The sequence below is a fragment of the Ambystoma mexicanum genome, chromosome 12 (genome assembly GCF_040938575.1).
Source record: "Ambystoma mexicanum isolate Mex_15411 chromosome 12, UKY_AmexF1_1, whole genome shotgun sequence".
NCBI lineage: Eukaryota > Metazoa > Chordata > Amphibia > Caudata > Ambystomatidae > Ambystoma > Ambystoma mexicanum.
Window position 1 is genome coordinate 444,057,923 of NC_090936.1, and position 18,097 is coordinate 444,076,019.

The window sequence follows — 18,097 nt, forward strand, 5'->3', positions numbered from 1 at the left end:
GAAGCAAAGCGAAGTGGAAGAACAAACAAAGCAATGGCACGTGCGCTGGCTCCGCATGAGTTCCGGTGCCCAAAAAAGAGTGCCGGTGTTGGGCACTGGCAACCACCCCCACAAATTAAGCACTGACTTCATCCTAGAGAAGTGGATCCTTCCACCTCTGAATCTGAGCCACTAAGCTCCTCGGATTCGGTAAGCACTGGCATCCGCCTTATATAGTATTCATAACTTCTCTCTGATAGATCTTTTGCTGACCACGTACATCCTGGCACGTTCTTTGTCTGTTTCACTCCTACAGACCGCATAGGACCCTCCACTCGTAAAGACACTCCTGTCCTGATGAAGGCCTACACCACTAGAGCTCACCTAGCTCCACGCAAAATGGCCGAACACTGTCGTGTTGACATGTATTATATGTTGTTGTTCAACTCTTGACTGTGCCCACACTCTATGGGCCCCCTACCTGTCTATGATTCCACTGAATTCCTTCCCAAGGAACCCATAGAGAATGAACAAACTGTACAAGTAGATGTCTCAGAAACTGACTACTTGATCATTCGTAGTTAGGTACTACACTTTGTATGTCCTCAAATGTGATTCTCCTATGTTTTTGAAAAATACCAGTGTATTACTACACCACTGCACTTCAAAATAAAACCCTTTTGTGCAGAAGAACAGTTTCATGAGAATTCTGTGACCACCCACACAAGGGGTCACCCACTCAGGGTGTAGCAGTGGTTACTCTTCAGCAGAGATCGACCTGACCTTGCTCATTCGTTTGTTGATATTAGTGTACCGACCTGGGCAGTGCAAGGCAGTAACCAGGTACCCTTCCGAATACTAGAAAGGCCAGACGGGCTTTGGGAGAGTCAGACCCATATCAAGTGTTCATGATGTAGAATCTGACGTACCTTAAAGCAACGTCATGGGCTCTATACCTTGGAAAAAACACATACGATATATCTCTTGTAAGTGCCTTATGGGTGCAGAGAGCTCCAGATATGCTGCCAACACTAATGAATCCAAGGGAGTTGCCAGGGCATCCTTCGTGCTGCAGCACAGACCCCTGGAAATGTGTAGGCCACCGTGTTGAATAAGGTGACCTGCACATTCCTCAAACTAATGGAAATAAAATGTATCCTCTGCACATTTGTTATTTACTTTAATTTTTGTGAATTTGACACGCATTTTGTTTAAAGATTACAATGTTTTATCAGCTGCAAACAAAGTGTTAATTTAGGCAGAAATATTGTAAAGTGCAACAGATCGCCTCAGATGAGGAATCAAGTTGCGGGAAACACATCTCAGTTGTGGGCCGCCAGTAAAAAGTGAAACTCGGCAACAGTCAGATCTTCAAGTGTCTCCTGAAAATTTAGTGGTCAAACTCATTCCGAATTGTAAGAGGCAAAGAGTTCCAGAGAATTGTAGCCTGGACAGCAAAGGTGCAGCGGAGATAGCAAGTTTCTTTAATACGTAGGTAAGTAGGTAGGTAGACAAAGACGCTTTAAAGTTTTAAAGACAAAGCCATCCGTCATTTAGAAACGTTGCTTTCTTTGAGCATCCCTGGCAGGAAAGATTCTGAACTTTGACCAATTCCATTATCATTATACTTTGTTTGCTTTGAACATGTGGTGGCAGAAAAAGGTTTGACCTCTTCAACACAATATTTACAGCAACATTTCATCAGCAGGAATTGCTAAAAGCTGAGCCCAAACCTGTCAACCAAATCTCTTAAAAATGTGTCCGAACCGAATCACCCAAATACAGTGAAAATCAGGTGATTCCAATGATCGAAGTGACCGGGAATGGTCGGACGCGGTGTTCCACTACTTTTGTTTTTTTCTATTTGCCATTCCTCTACTTATTATGACCATATTCGCCAATCTATTTGAAAGATGTGTCCTTTCCTGTCCCTGTGCAAGTCGATGTATTCTTGTTGTTAAACTGTAAAGCGCTTTGGATTAAAAACAAATAAAATAAATACAAAAATACAATAATAGGAGCCTAAGTTACTAGTCACTTAGACTATTGCAATGCCCCGGCCACAGCACCTTGATTCACGTTGCACTAGACTTCTGCCTACCCTCTTCCCTGCTGAGAACACAGTTCCACTTCTTTTTTCGGTACACTTCTACCACTGGGTAATTCAGGATTCACATGAATTTATTTGCCCAAGCTTACTGCCAACATCGCTTGGTAAAGTGTTTCTGTTCTAAGCACTTCACTTTGTCTGATAAATGCAATACACAAGGCATGCATCTGAAGTGGAGTAGAATTTGAGTATGTGGGAGCGTACCCCGGAAAATATCTATTCTTCACCCATACCTGGACCAAGACACACCAGGGACGAGAAGATTGGAAGAGTGCCAAAGTCTACCCTCCTATCTAAGGGGTGATTATTAAAGCTTCCTAACATACCATAACATGACAGAAACATGTTTAAGAGGCAGAGGAGTGCTATGATTTTTAAACATGAGAGAAAGGTTCTTCAAAACAAGATTAGCCTTGATGAGGAGGGGTGATGATTTCAGCAAAGGGGAGATGTAATCCTATCTCTCTAGGCCAAGCGCCAGATGGCATGCCGTGTTTATGATTTTGTAGAGCCGTTACATGGGGAGACCTGTCTATAGTGCTCGTCTGTAATGAAATCAGGAATGAATCAGTTCCCTTAGCACTACTGAGTGAAGTTCTTCTGGGATGAGCAAGAACCAGCTCTTCATTAGGTGCAATTGGAATAATGCCTTCTGCAGAGCGCCCCGGCTTCTGAGTGTGCCCTTCCTGGGACGTCCATCTCAGGCTAGCTTTCTGCTCCGCACATTTCCCGACCTTTCATCCAACTTGCACCCTCAATATCAGCTCAGCCACACCTGCAGCTCATCCTCATTCAGCATTGGTGATTGCATTAATAACATTGGTTAATTGACTGTTTTAAGTTATCAGTCTTGAGCAAAGTAGAGAAAAAGGACTATTAGCAGCCGTTCCTGACTGCATATGAGGACAATATTTGTATTTGTATTTATTTGTTTATATAGCGCTTTGCACCAAAGCGCTGCACAATAGAACAACTTAATACATAAAACATAACAATATAACGATAGAAGCAAATTACAAAGTGAATCAATCAACAAAATAGCAAGAAGAGCAATTAACTGGATGGAATAGGGAGAGTAGTGGAGTAGGACTGTGTGGGAGGGAGAGGGGTAAGGAGGAGAAGGAGGGGGGAGGGGAAAAGGTGAGAGTGGGGGGTTGGGGAGTGGAGGAAGATATTCAAGGGGAAAGATAAGGAGGGAGGGGAAGAAGGGAGGGGAATGGAGAAGGAGAGATTTAAGGGAGGTGCGGAATGAAGAGAAGGTAGGCGTAGAGCGGATTGCGAGGGGTAGGGAGTTCCAGTGCAGGGGAGCTAGAAGTTGGAAGGAGCGGAAACAGGAGGGGGCACAAGGGGACGGGTGTACAGTGAGAAGGAAATGGTCAGCTGAACGAAGGGAACGGGAAGGAGAGTAGAAAGAGAGGAGGGAGGAGAGATAAGGGGGGAGCAAGACCATGGAGAGATTTGAAGACAAGGCAGAGAAAGTGAAATTTAAGTTGGGAGTGAAATTGAAGCCAGCGGAGGGAAGAGAGGGAAGTAGAGATGGAGTCACGGGGGTTAAGGAGACAGAGGGTTTGGACAGCAGAATGGTAGATAGATTTGAGGGGGGCAAGATGAGAAGTGGGTAGTCCAAAGACTATGCTAGGTTATTTGTAACGCGTTTAATACCCAGAGGTTTCTAAGTGCGGTCCCGTGGATCGAACCTCTGTTGCTCCGTGTCGTCTTGCTTCCAAGGCAAGCACTTGCCCCTGAGCTATCCTCCCAAAACTATAACAATAATGCTATTTGCACCCTTGGTGTACATTTTAATGCAAACCCTGTCAATATTTAACTGTCCAAAATACGCCCAATGCCTTATTTATGGCAACATCATTGCTTAAACTAGCCTTTTTTTTAATACGGTTGAATGATAAAAGTATTTATTTTATTGGCAACAACATTTCTGACACTACGCGAATCCAAGAATGAATGTACATTTGTTTTGTTTCATCCAAAGTGTCATAACTTTAGCATTTTGAGAGTAAGGTTTAGTCTTTGGCAACATCCGAGTAAGTGCTTATATTTGTCCATATCTGCGGCCGAGCAGAGAACAAGGACTGCTCAGGGGAAACATCTCTGCCCCAAGTGAGGGAGATCTTGGAGCAGTAAAGAAGGATGCTTTTGTCCGTTACTGACATAGCCAGAAATAAAAAGGAAAATAATTGTTTGACCGTCAATCAAAGTAAATATTAACAAGCAGGCCCCCAGCCTGATTGGTTGCTTATGCCCCCAAGAGCTGTCCTGCTGTGTTACAGGCTTGCATGGCACAGGGAAAGGTAGGTAGGCGAGAGGTACATTAGAAAACCCATAAGCAGGAGCAAGATGGGGGGATGGGTCTATTTGACCTAAAACATTTGGCGTAATCACATTTGATCAAACCCACAAGCCCCCGCAACCCCTCCACTTCCCCTCAACCTAATCTATACCCTTACCCACCCCATATATATATTTAATTAAATTTGCCTGAAAAAAAAGTCTGAAAAATTCAATCAAATGTTTTAGGTCAAATGTTTTTAGGTCAATTATGCTAATACCGGATGGGGGATCCATGATTTTATTATGGTTTCTTGTAAAATGCTTATACAGCCCGAAGGCGGTTTTGAAAGTGTGGAGAGGCAAGAAAGGGAAGCAAACGACTCAGTAAGGAGAGAAAGTGGAACTAAGAGAGGAATTGGAACCCTATGATGTTACCCTATATACTAAATATGTTGGCAAACTATTTCAAGGGTGCAGTGACAGGTAAACCACTCGAGGAATAAGCGCTAGCTTTTGGCGATGTCTTGGTGAAACGGAAACCATCTACCTCAGGATTTTTTTGGGTCTGGTAGCCAGGCCCTACCTGCCAAATTTGCCATTTCAATGTGTGACACCTCGAGCCAGTCCTGGTTTTTGCTTCCAAATGCATGCTAGAACTTTTAGTTTCTTTTTTTCCATTGTAAGGATGGTCCCCACATGCAGTGCGAAAAAACCGACAGGACTAGCTTGAAGAGTGCCGCATAGAACTAGGAAACTTGCCAGCTATGCCAGCCCCACAGGATCACACTCATTTCAAGGGCGCCTTTCTTATCCACAGGTGGAGATAATTGTTCTACATTTAAGAATCATATTCCCGCGAAAGCCATGGCTGCTACAGGACTCGAAGTAGCTGAGCTCGGTGCGACGCAAAGTGTTAAAATGAGCCGCGTGAATTATTTACATGTGGCGGTTTGCTACAGCAAAGTTGCATACATTTATTCCTGGTAAAGGTCATCGCCTGGCAGAGGGGCACGGGCTTGTCTCCATTATGCGGCCTCCTCTGTCACCTCCATTTTAGTTTACCAGCTGCGTGACAGACGAGGTCCGTGGAGCACGCCGCTTCGCCAGCTGGGGCCTAATGAGCGGCCTACTGTTCGCTTTCAGACGTGGCGCCGGCCTGTGCGTGAGGGGACACTGGCGTGGAATGAGCGGAGGAGGACCGCAGCACTGATATGCGAGAGGTGGGACAAATGCTTCCGGGAGCAGCTGCGTACCTTTGGCGCCTTGACGCGTCACTGCGAGATGCGACACGTGGACAACACCACATTAATGTGGATATGGACCACAGTGCTGAATTGCACGTTTTGGGGGCCTGTCAGCTGATGTCAATAGCTGCGTGCACTGAGTGTAACTGAGGTTCCCTTTTCCTTTTGTTCATCCATAGAAAAGGATTAGACTTTGTTTTACCCGCAATGCCCACTGTACAAAGATGGGCATAGCGGTGGGTAAAAGGGGGCAGTACAAGGAGGCGATGCTAAGACTGGAAAAAAACTGATCAAGGACCCAAACTAAATCCCCCAAACTCTAAAAAAAGGTTGGAGATATAACAAAAAGGAAGAGAAGGAGTGGGAAACATGGCACTGCAGATTCCAAGGAGGCAGCAAACGCAATAAAGAGCGAATCCCTAGACGATTTGGGGTGTACGGTGTGCCCCGCCAATCTAATATAGAAAGGGAAACGCCTCACCTTTCACTTGGATATGGAGCATCTAAATATGTCGTCTTGGTTGTCCCGGGTCGACCACCGAGGCTAAGAGTCCTGGTCTACTAGTACTAAACCACCTACTGATTTGGGTCTCAAATACAGCACCTCCAACAGCTCCAGGCAAACATTGCAATGATCCATGTTCCCGGCAGCAGACCTACTGGCCCTGTCAAAACACTGTGATCCACCCGCTGAGCATGCAACTGTGTTGGGCCCCCAGCATGAGGACCTGCTGAATCTGCCTGTGGGTGGTGACCAGTAGACAAGGTAAATCTCCAGCAAGGATGGCTCGGCATGGCAGCGGATGAATATAAGTTGTCCAAAGTTGACTTCTAACAGAGATTATGCTGGTCGCCATCATTCTGCCCTGCATCCATGGGCAAATGCCTTCAACCGCTCTCATCTGGGCGGTCATCCTCAGCTGCAAGTCCTCTTACGGGCCTCAGGCTTACAAGATCTTCTGTTTCTTCCGCTTTCCTATACGGGCTCTCGATAAGTCTCAAAACCTAACCAGACACCATCAAACAAACGGACGGTCTGGACCGCTTAATGTTGGTGATGAGAGCAGATCCAGGTGTAAGTGAAGAGAGCTGGAGTTGATGTTCACTAGATGGCACCTTTTAAAAGGGTTCACCCTTCCTAAAACCACCTGCCAGTTCTCCGCAGCCATTGTGACCTTGTAGTTTTGCAATGGTGATTAGCTTCATCTGGGGCTCCCATCCTGCGGGCTCAGACGCGGCCAGCTCATCCAGAATGGCACTGCCTGCCTTCTTACCACCTCCGTATGATAGCACCCGCCATCAAAATATCTCTGCCCATCTTGGGGACGTCCATTGGTTTCCAGTGTCTGAAAGGCTTACTTTTAAGATACTTTGCCAAATCCATCACTCAATGTTAAGGTAAAAGCAAGATACTAAGCACTATGCATGAATCTTAAGCAGCATTGTTGGAACGTCAACTCGCTGTCTAAAACCTTACGCGGGTCGTAACACATTATGCATACAACTGAACCAACTTTGTTGGAACGTTAACATTAAATTCTCAGTTTTGAGATGCTAACGACTTCGTGGCCATTCAACAAATCTCCTGATGACTTAAAAAAATATAGAGTAACTTTGTAACTTTGTCAGGAATGTTTTCTGTCAATCTCTTAGGGTTTCAACAATTCTAGGGGCCTCCCGGTGCTGCTTTTTCTATTCAAAGTCCCATAGAAACCTTTGTTCACTACTAGAGCATAACCTGCTTGACATATTTACCCCAAATGTGGATACGTAATTACAGTTTGATTCATACTGAAATCCTTATTTTGGTTTGGTAATATGGAATACTGAACAAAATGCTAATTCTGAGAAAAATGGTAAAGATAGATGTGTTATCACCCCAAGAGCAGAAATCCAAATGTGAACATTCGAATGGGATTGCTGGATTCATCTCTCGGGCAGACTGTTCTGAAAGTGGCCACCGTAGTCACCTGATAAAGGTGAACCAGACACCCAACTCTCCAGGCCCCTGGAGCCCAACCATGTTGCCTAGCAAATGTCCTTCAAGCTCCACAACACCAAAGCAATTTGATTTGAGCTGAGAGCCATTATCCTTCCTTGAAGTCACACCTTCCACTTTTCAACACATCTCTGTATTTCCCCCATCCCCTTCACTATCCCACTCATCGACTGCCCACCAAGAACCCTCAGCCTTTTCTTCAAAGACTGTGACCTGCTACTCTAATCTCCCCCAGCTCATCTCCCCGCTGTCGTCATGGGTGACATCAATCTGATGAATGTGACCAAAGGTCATCAATTACATCTGGCCCTCCCTCCGGTCATCTTACATAACCTTCCTACCCACACTCAGGGGGCAACTCGCTAGATCCAGTGTTCCTATCGTCTTCTCTTGACTCTTCTGCTACATCTGGGAGTGCCTCAGCCACCCTAAAACCACTCACTCATCCAGTTCACCATCTTCATGTCCCTCCATTCTAACTCCCCCACCCTCCCGCTGTCTCCAAAATAGTCACCTTACAAACTCTCTTTCCCACACTTGCTCACTCTGTCAAACTCACCTTCAAACTCACCTTCAATGAATACAACACTGCATTGGCTACTGACTTTAACAATCACTACCCATCCTGCACCTTCATCCCCTCCCAGCCTAGCACTCAGCCATGGATCTTCTCTGCTATCCAACAGAGGGTACCGGGCATCTCAATTTACACTGCTGGTGCAAAGCTTACGCCCCTTTTTTTCGTAACTGCCTCCAAGGATGCTCTTCTTTCCCTCACTACTGCCCTTGAGTCTGCCAAGTCTTCCTACTACATTGATCTTATATCCTTCCTCTGCTCACAACCGGGCAAGTGGCTTATCACGTTCCAAGCCATGCTTGCCCCCTATACTTCACTAGATGTCCTTCGTCCTCTAGGCCATTGACTTCTCCCGCTTCTTCTCTAAAAACACAAAGATAACACTATGTACTCTTTTCTATTACTTTCATCCTCCCTCACTCCATCCTTCCCTCATCCCTTAATATCCCCACATTCTTCTTTAGCTGACTTCTCTCCCACGTTCCCCGCTGACCTGTTGCCCAAGCCCTGCTCAGCTAACCAATCCTGCACTGCAATTTATTCCTTTTCCACGTTAAAGATCGAAGAGCTTGCTCCTGTCACCTACTCTCACCTGTTCCCCCCCTTCATTCTCTATCACCGAGCATCTTCCCAGCCAGTTACAAGTGCCCACTGGCATACCCATCTTGAAATTACCTACTGCTGACCTCAGTAATCCCTCTTTCTACTGATCAATCTCTCTTCTACCCCAACACTCCCAATTCTTCAAGAACGCTGTCTTTGATTGCAAGCTCAAGTACCTGAATTTAACCTTCCCCCTTCCATTCTGCATTTTGGAGTAAACACTCCAAAAGAACTGCTCTCACCCATGTCTCCAACTTTCATACCACTGTTCACCGCTCCCGCCTCTCCTCAATCTGCATGCCACTTGATCTCAGTGCCACCTTTCAGGCGGTGGCTCATCCCATCCCTCTCTCCGCCTTAGGTGTCAAAGAAACCTCAAGCAGGTGGCTTCGTACCTCTGAGTCCTCTCTCTCCTTTTCCTGAAACAGCAGCTGCTCCCCCTACCCCGTTCCTTTGGGGATCCCTCAAGGATCAGTTTTGAACCCACCCTTCTGCACTATGTACACCTTCTCCCCGGGTAAACTCATTTCATCCTTTGGCTGCTGTTATCACCTCTTTGGTAATGGCACCCCAATATTTTTTCTTTCTCCTCCTTCTCCCCGATACTACTGAGTGCACAACCAAACCTTTTCATTAATAATTTTGTGTTGTTTAGGTTTTTTGTAAGTCATTTGAGGTACACTTCAGAAAAACCCTCTTTACAGAATGATACGGACGCCATTCAAAGCAGAGGTATGAGAGGGTTTTGGCATTTGGTGAGAGGGAGAGAAAAGACAAAAGAAAAGGGAGATGGGAGCGGCAGACGCACGCACAGCATTTATATTTTTCTGGAAGTGAGTGGACAGTCATTCTAGTCTTTATTTCAAACTACTTTTAAAATCCCTAAACTGCAAGCACTTTAAAAAAAACGTAGGCATTACATAGTTTACTCAAAGATCTTGAAAGGAGAAAACAATATATTGCACCGGTGGACCATTTAAAGCTTATATTTCCTTGTCTTTTGTTGTATTCCTTTCTTCCCAAACACTTTAATTGTCATCATTAAAGTAATTGGGAGTAGTAGGCTATCCCACCGTGAAGAACACTGTGCCACTTCATGTATCTTAATCAGTTTGCTCGTTTAATTCCACCACTTACATAAGGTACTCAAAGGTCTTCCCTCTTTTGTTTACAACTACTTTATTTGGCTAGTTATTTTTGTTAAAAGCACTTGATATTTTAGTAGGAAGATTTAGTTGGGATCATTAGAGATAATCGCCATCTTATGTGACTTTGGTAGTAATTGGACTCATACCGCATTTAAGATGTTTTTAAAATGAATGTCTAGGATATATTGCATATATTCACCTTACATATCTGGACGGGAATGTTACCCACATTGTAATTCCTTCATACCAGCTCTGCTGGTTGTCAACATAGGTATCTACTGATGTTTGGTCATTTTATTGATTAGTGATCCATGTACAGATCAAGGATTGGGGGAAAGGACACAGGCCTGTCTACTTCCCCATCCAGTGTTGATCTGAAGTGAGAGCTTGCCAATAAAAAGGGGCCGGGAGGATAGCTCAAGGGCAACCGATTTGACTTGGAAACAAGACAATGCAGAGCAACACAGATTTCAATCCCTGGCCCTTCTCTTAGAGATAAGTCTCTGGCATTAAGCAAATCATAAAAGATTAATTAATTAATAATACAAATCTGGGATTTGGGGAAAATAAACAGCACTTTAAGCCTTGAAATATATGTATTGTCAAGATTGATCCTGACAAATTGTCAGCAAACACAGTCGAAAGCCCATGCCACAACTAGACCACCATCGCCAGTCTTTGCATTTCATAGATAGCTAATAAAGCAATAATGCTAGTTATGTGTTCTGTAATATTGCACTGGACATAAAAAGCATACTGGTATTTTGATGGCAATTTCATCAAGTTATGGGATAGCCTATGTGCTAATACTTTGCGTAGAGTTTCCCATCTGTGTTTGATATTCATATGGAAACCGGTGCCCTTTTTGCTGCATGTTTCTGTTTTGTGGGATGGGAATTCCCAATCCCCATGTGTTCCTTCTCCACCCAGCCCGTTGGGTGCTGCATAGCACTATTATTCTAACCACCTTAATCCTTCACTTCCAGTTAATTCCCACCTTATTCCTTTCCCCAAAAATGTAAGGTGGCTATCCAACGGATCTCTGCCATTTTCATCCGTTCCTTGATCAACTTGTGTAGTGTCTCCACTGTGATGCCCTTGCTCTAATCTTGTTACCACCTTTTTTTGCAATCTGGGTCCATGCAGCAAACATGCACCTTGCTGCAAAAATGGCTGGCCACTTGTTCTTTTGCATTGCCAAGATACAATGGGAGTCCCACTCCAGCTGCCCATTTCCCAGATGCCCAGTGGAGGAAGTATTCAGCAGCCTCACAAGAAAACCAGTGAGGCCCTTCCTTTAAGGGACCCATGTGCCTAGACCTGAAGTCCCTCATACCTCTGTCGTTGCCCATTTATTTATTTTATTTATTGAACATTTGTATGGCGCCTACGCAGCAGAAAGTGTTTTCGGGTGCCACAAGACAAAAGAGGAAAAAACAATAACGGTCCTACTAAGCCTTGTGACATTAGGATCATGCAAGTGCAGTTTCAAGAAGTGCAGGGGGGAGTGGCCAGGTCAGGGGAAGGGATGCGATAGGGGAGGGAGGAGGGGAGAAAGTGCTGGGGGGGGCTGGGCAAGTGCTAAGGGGTGCCCAGGTGGGCTAGTGCCAGGGGAAGCCAGTGGTAGGGTGAAAGTGCTAGGGGGGAGACCAGCCTGGAAAGGCTAATCTAGGAAGGGAGCCCGAGAGCAAGTGCTGGTAGGAAGGGGTGAGAACGAGAGACTGGACGAAGGATGGCCCAACCCCAGCGAGACTCATAAGGGACACAGGCATCCTGTCGTAGTGGAAGGAGGAGACTAGCAGAGGAGGGAGAGACAGAAGGAGGAGGAGAAAAGGAAGGTCTTGAGGAGCTTCTAGAACTTAAGGACATCCGGCCCAAGACAGGGTGGGGCAGGGAGGCTGTTCCAGAGGGATGCTCCTGCCAAAGAGAGAGATCTACCCCCCACTCTCTGCTTGGAGAAACATCTCATCTGCCCATGATCTACTAGAAAGTGAGAGTAGAGCCAGTTGGACACCAACGCTCCATAGCTTTTACAGAAACATAGTCAAGTCCATCAGCATCTAGTACGTGCGTCTTAGATCATGCCATGAATAAACTTTATAGAGAATGCATGATCTAATTCTGACTATGCAACACTGGCGACTTCAGTAGCTTGGGAATGTGAGGCCAGATGCCAGCTTTCTGTTCATTCACAGCCTACATGGCTGACCGCTTCACTAGGTGATGATGCAGGGACATTGAGGCCAGAGTGGTTTCAGGTGTTTCCTGTTATGGCTGCCCCTGCCCTTGCACAGCTTCCACTGTCCTGCATAGGGAATGCCCATGAACTCAAGTGTCAGCCAAGGAACATATTTTGTATTAAATGTTTATAATAAGGGCACAGCCCAGAAAAGGGTCAGGATGGGAAGCAACAAAAGACCTTGAAAAAGTTTGAACCCCAGTGCCATATTGCAGCGAGCACCAACACGCTGAGAAGTGGTTTTGGAGGGGGTAAAAATAGTAGCTTCGAAAAGGTCAAATGTCTGTGTACTAGAAACAATCACTATCAGAAAAAAGGCCAATTGCTTAGCCCATGCCAGGACATATTAACTAGCAATCGTTCCTGCGTTCTTGGGTCAGAAAATTAAAAACCTTGAACGTTGTTGTTGTTGTATGCTATCAATCATATGTTGGGGTCCTGTCAGTGCACATCTGGCAGCTGTTCAAATATTATGGAAGGATGGCCATTTACATTTGAGTACATGTATTTGAGTACATGCTCGCGTATTAGAGGGTGCTGCAAATATGTAACAGGGTGTTGCTCAAATATCAAAGGACCGGCCAATATATATTTGAGTGCTGCTCACATATTCGAGGTGTTCTCAATATCCATCTGATAATGATCAGGTGTTCCAGCGTGTTACTAATATGAATTCTTCCAAGCTTGACAATTTGAAAAAGTAGATTGTATTGAAGATAAGGAGGCAGATAATATGTGCAATATGTCTCTTTAACTGCCGCACGTCAGCAGTGACACCGCATTGTGGCATGAATAAATAAGCGTTGCAAGAGCGCAGTGTGAGCAGCCAGCGACAGTCTACAGGTGGAGGCAAGGGTGAATTGCGGGGGAATGTATATCACGCTGGCGGCCATCTTGAAGAGTTTATCTAGGGAGATCAAAGAGTAGCCCCAGAGGGTGAGGCTGCTGCAGAACTCCAGCTTGGCCAGGACCAGTCAGGTGAAAAGCAATCAAGGTTTTGGTCCTGTGGAAAATTTGGCAGGGAAACATTTGGTAAAATGTTCAGAAGTTGAAGCACAAACATCAAAGGTTGAGGCGGCACAAGTGGAGACATGTATGTTGCTGTCAAAGTGAACCCAGTGGTATCTGGATGCAGATGCAGTAAAGATAACTTTGGGGAAACAAGATGAGTGTGCTAACTATTCAGGATGCAGTGGAAAAAAAGGGATAGGGTTGGAACTCTGTGTGGTATTCACTGCAAAGCAGTTGAGAGTAAGAGTTAGGGTTCACAAAGAAAAGAAGATCTTAATATAATCAGCAAATATATGGTCGATGTTTATTGGTTAGGTGAACTAGGGTTGTCCAACTCCAGGCCTCGAGGGCCAGAAACCTAACAGGTTTTCAGGATGTCCCTAATTAATATTCATGAGCAAAAATGTGCATACATTTAGAATAAGTGTATGTAAATTTATCTCATGAATATTAATGAGGGGGGTCCTGAAAATCTGACATGGATCCGGCCCTGGAGGCCTGCAGTTGGACAACCCTTTGCAGAATTGTTACAGTGAGGGAAGAATGAGGGTCCTCTATTGTCTATGAGAAAACATATGCCTAGTATTTTGCATACAGATATGCTTCGATATATAAAACAACCCTCATTAACTGTTAAAAGTGGAATAGAAATCAATTCCGCTCTTATGAGTCAGCAAGGATCATCTAGCAGGGAATGGCTGTCTCATTTCATTCTACCATTTATGAGTGTCCTCTTTTGACTGCATACAGTAGTGTGCCTGCATCACAGCATGCCTACTCCTCCATAACCATGAACAGTATATGCCCTCAGTGATGTATTGCCTTCAGGTCCTCCCTCGCCTTCAAGGCTGTCACCATCAAGGCACTGACTTCACCCATGATTACTCAATGGGGAGATGCCCCAATGCTAATGAACACATGTATTTATGAAAGCAGGTGTGAGCCCACACACACATACCATGCCAACTCCAGGTGCTAGCTGTTTGAGGGCTGTTATACACATTTATCATATAAAGGGGCGTTCCCCTTCAACCACCAATCTCAGGTAGAGTATGTTGGTTGTTTTGTGTACATTTCTGCAATTTAAAGTAGCAGTCTGTTATCAGCCCACTGAACCGCATTCCCCTCATGGACGCCCTCGGGGTCTCGTGTGTGCTTGTGTAGAATGGTTTTCCCTGCCTTGTGCATTGTGTCCAATTCCAGGAGTTTTCTAGAGACAACAAATGGCATAAGGTGTAGCCAATGCAAGTCCCCAGTTTCCCACCAGACGTGCCACGTTGCAAGAAACCACGGGTATTTCAATAACGACAATAGGGGGCACAACACCCGAGGAGCAGTGAGGGGGGGGGCCTGCTGTAATTCCACTAAAGGGGCGGCGAAGTGTAGGAGTATCCAAAGTATCATACATTCCCCCATTCTATAGCTTCTCTGGGATAGGTTCTCTGTTGGCCTTCTGAAAGATTTCTGGGTCCAGTGGGTCACCATACCAAGGATCAGGGTCTGTGCACTGTCATTTGCAGAGGTGGGTTAGGGAGGCCCATTGCTGAGAAGGCTTTGTAATGATGGCCCGTGTTAAGGTAATAAGCCGTACTAGGTGGGCAGCAGCCTTCTCTGTTAAGCTGCATCTGCACACTCCCAAGCGGTAGAGGACAGCCTCAATGGCTGGAATGCCCTCTGTCATAAAACTCTAAATTACGCTTCTTCCTATGGGTTATTCCATTGGAGGAAGGTAGCCAGCATCCACTCTTCCAATACACAGGCATTTGCAACAATGTCCTACTCAGTAGACCACCTTGTTTTTTAGGGATGTGGCAGAATTCCTCGGCTCTCACAACACGGCACAGTGTGGTTGGGAGAGTGGATTATAAAGGGCCGGTCTTCTATCTAAATGGCAATGAGGGTTTGACAAAGTGCCATGATATGTGAATTGTGGCCACCGCACTCCTAGCCCATAGCATTCTTTCCTACTTACTTTGGTTGTTGTCCATAACCGTACCCAGACAAGGCCTGGTGGAGAACTGCCCTTGCTGGTGTTCCTCTACGTAACAGCCATTCCCTTTACCTTTCAGCAGCAAGAGGATACTGGACGCGATTACAGGGGATGTGGGGAGGAGTGTATAAGGAATTTGCACAAGGGACTAGGACCGCTGGAGACACTACAGTGAGGAACTTTCCTCCACACGTTTAGGTGATTTCAAAGGACGCTACAACACATTGGGAGGCTGGGCGAGCAATGCAACTACAGAATCAAATCCTTGGACATTAGTTGAGCTGAAATTGTTCTTAAGGGGAGTCTAACCAACTTGAGCATCTACTCTAGAACGTGAGTGCAATACGTAATGTTTAATGAATGTGTGACAAAGGAAGGGTGGTCTCTAGGGCAAGGAGCCTGCTATTCTGCACCCTGAAAATTGATGTAATTGCTACTACAAGGGGGTCTTCAACGTGACCAGATCACATTCCACTAAAGCCGCAGTGATGAATGATTTACACCCTCAATCTCTTGGTTCTTTACACATCAAAGATGTCACGACCACCTTCGGAACCCCGGAAGGGAGAGTATGAATTGGTGGAAAGAGTGGCAAGAACCCATTCAAATGGCTTTTGACCCTTGTATTACTCAGTGAAGAATCTGAAGAGCCCACCATGTTCAAGTAGGTCCCGAAAGCTGACAGATAATTTCTGTAGGAATATAACTTGATAACATGTTATCCATGGAAGCTTTCAAAGGGTTAAAGCCACTGTCCAGGCACCAATGACGACATCTTGGAGTTGGAGTACGGGACCTGGTGGGCTTCTTCCGGCGTTGTTTTGAGTCTTTTAAGGTTTTCTTCAGAAAGGCTCATGTTTCCAATGATGACGTCCCTAGGGACGAAGCTGCTAAGTAAAGAGATTGACGAGAGGAATGTAGGACCAGACCCCTCTGCTGTGAGAGAAGGTCTACACACCTGGAATTTGGGTGAGAAGATCAAGAAACTCCATGACTCCCAGAATCCTCTCATGGAGGGCCCTGGCGGATGGCGGGAGCTCAGCCTCTCCTTCGCCTTCAGTTGGTGTTGCATCAACTCGATGGGTTCAGAAAGCCACAAGGCCTGATGCTATCATCTATAAACAGTGCATGGAAAGGACACATGGGCGTTTGAGGAAGGGTGGGGAAGGGTAGGCTGAGAAGCATTCCGAAAATGCAGAGAGGTCAGTTAACAACATTTAATCCATCCCCTTCCCCATTCACATCCCAATGCTTGTGTCAGCCCTACTGGCTGCTTAGAACCCGACCTTGGCATGGCACCTCATCAAGGCAGGGCGAGGCCAGACACAATTCGCTGCATGCAAATAGCAGAAATGGCAGCCCTGGAACCAGTGGGTGCTTTCGCACAAGTGTGGGTGGTCTTGTTCAAGTGCATACATGTTCCTGCTGTTGGTCATCCCACCATTTGGGGAATTGTTGGGAGTGCTGGCACCTCCCCTCACCCCCTTGTCATTCGCAGGTGCTTGCTAAGCACAGCACACAGGTATATTTTATGAAGAGAAAGGCAGGCAGGGGGGTAGTTCTCTGCAGAAACTCTTAGCCTGCGAGTGGGGCGTGGCATGATAGGAGTGTGGGAGATAAGGTTGTAGAAAGACGGTCCCACGCATCCCTGGGAATATTTACATCTCTTCTTTTTTAATAGTATCCCTGTCCTTTGGGCTAAACTGTGGGACATTCACACCAGCTTAATGCACACCTCCAGAAATATACCTTAGTCCCGATTCCACTGCTTCTCTCACCCAGGACTACCCTCCATCCTCAAAGCGTCCACAAAAGGCCCACTAGTGTCGGTCTTGCATTAACAAGATCCAGTCTGTAGTTGTGCCCTTTAACAATTACCCAACTTAAGGCAGCATAGAAACGCCACACAGAGTTTTCAACAGAGCCACCGCCACTCAGAATAGAGCAAGCACCACAAAACCTTGGACAGAAATCCTCCAGCATCTCCCCACATTGCTCCCAACAGAACCTCACACACGCACAATGACTGCCACAATTGCACAGCTCGCCCGCATTTAGCATCCAATGAAGGCATGGCGTCTCAACTGCCCACTCTATCCTACTCTGCCATTCCTCCTCAGCCCTAGCCTTCAGCTGGTCGCCAGTCTTTGGAATCAGACCAGTTGTGCTACAGCGTCTTAGTCTAAGATCTTGAAATACGTCATGTGGCACCTCAACCATTGGCATGCGTGTGACATTGTGCGGGAAGTTCTATCCAGAAGAGATGGTCGAAGCCAAGAACTTTTTTAAAAATCGTACTAAAAACTACTCTCTCATATTTATTGTTGTGCAGAATTGAATTGCCTCCAACAACAGGCTCTTGCCTGTCAGTAATTAGCATAGCTATCTAGTCCATGCACCACCACCACCAGTGCACCCCCCTGTGTAATTGTTTGCTTGCACCTAACCGCCGCCAGCTCTAACACCTTTCCCATGTTTTCATGTGACTAATGTTGCAGGCAGAGTACATGTGTTTTATTTTGTCCTGTTAATCCATGTGATGAAGTGTACTTTTTTTTCCAGACCGTTCACGTGTGTAAGCTGAGTTCTTGTGTCCTTTCTTTTGTCATTGTCACCCGGCTGCATGTTGATGTTGATGTCTTCCCTGATCCTGGTCCATTGACACCTCCCCGCCTTGTCTGTAAAAAGGAATCACACTGGCCGACTTGCTTGCCAAGAAGAAAGTGAGGTTTGCTTGGTTTAGCCAGTCTACAGAGCACCCCGTTCCTCTCCCACCGCACTTTTGTCTACCCTGTGCGTGCAGTTGAGTATATATTAATACTGTGCATGCATACATACCTGGTTGTCTATGTTGAATGATGCGTCTACTTTCTATGTGTCTGCGGCTCAACAAGGCCACTCTTCCCCT

At 45.8% G+C, this 18,097-nt stretch overlaps 1 protein-coding gene across 8 annotated transcripts in view; it reads left to right on the forward strand.

The window, feature by feature from the left end:
- The window catches only part of CACNA1C (calcium voltage-gated channel subunit alpha1 C), a 2,322,072-nt gene that overhangs the window by 949,085 nt on the left and 1,354,890 nt on the right, over window positions 1–18,097 (forward strand). The gene's annotated exons all lie outside the window — the stretch shown is intronic.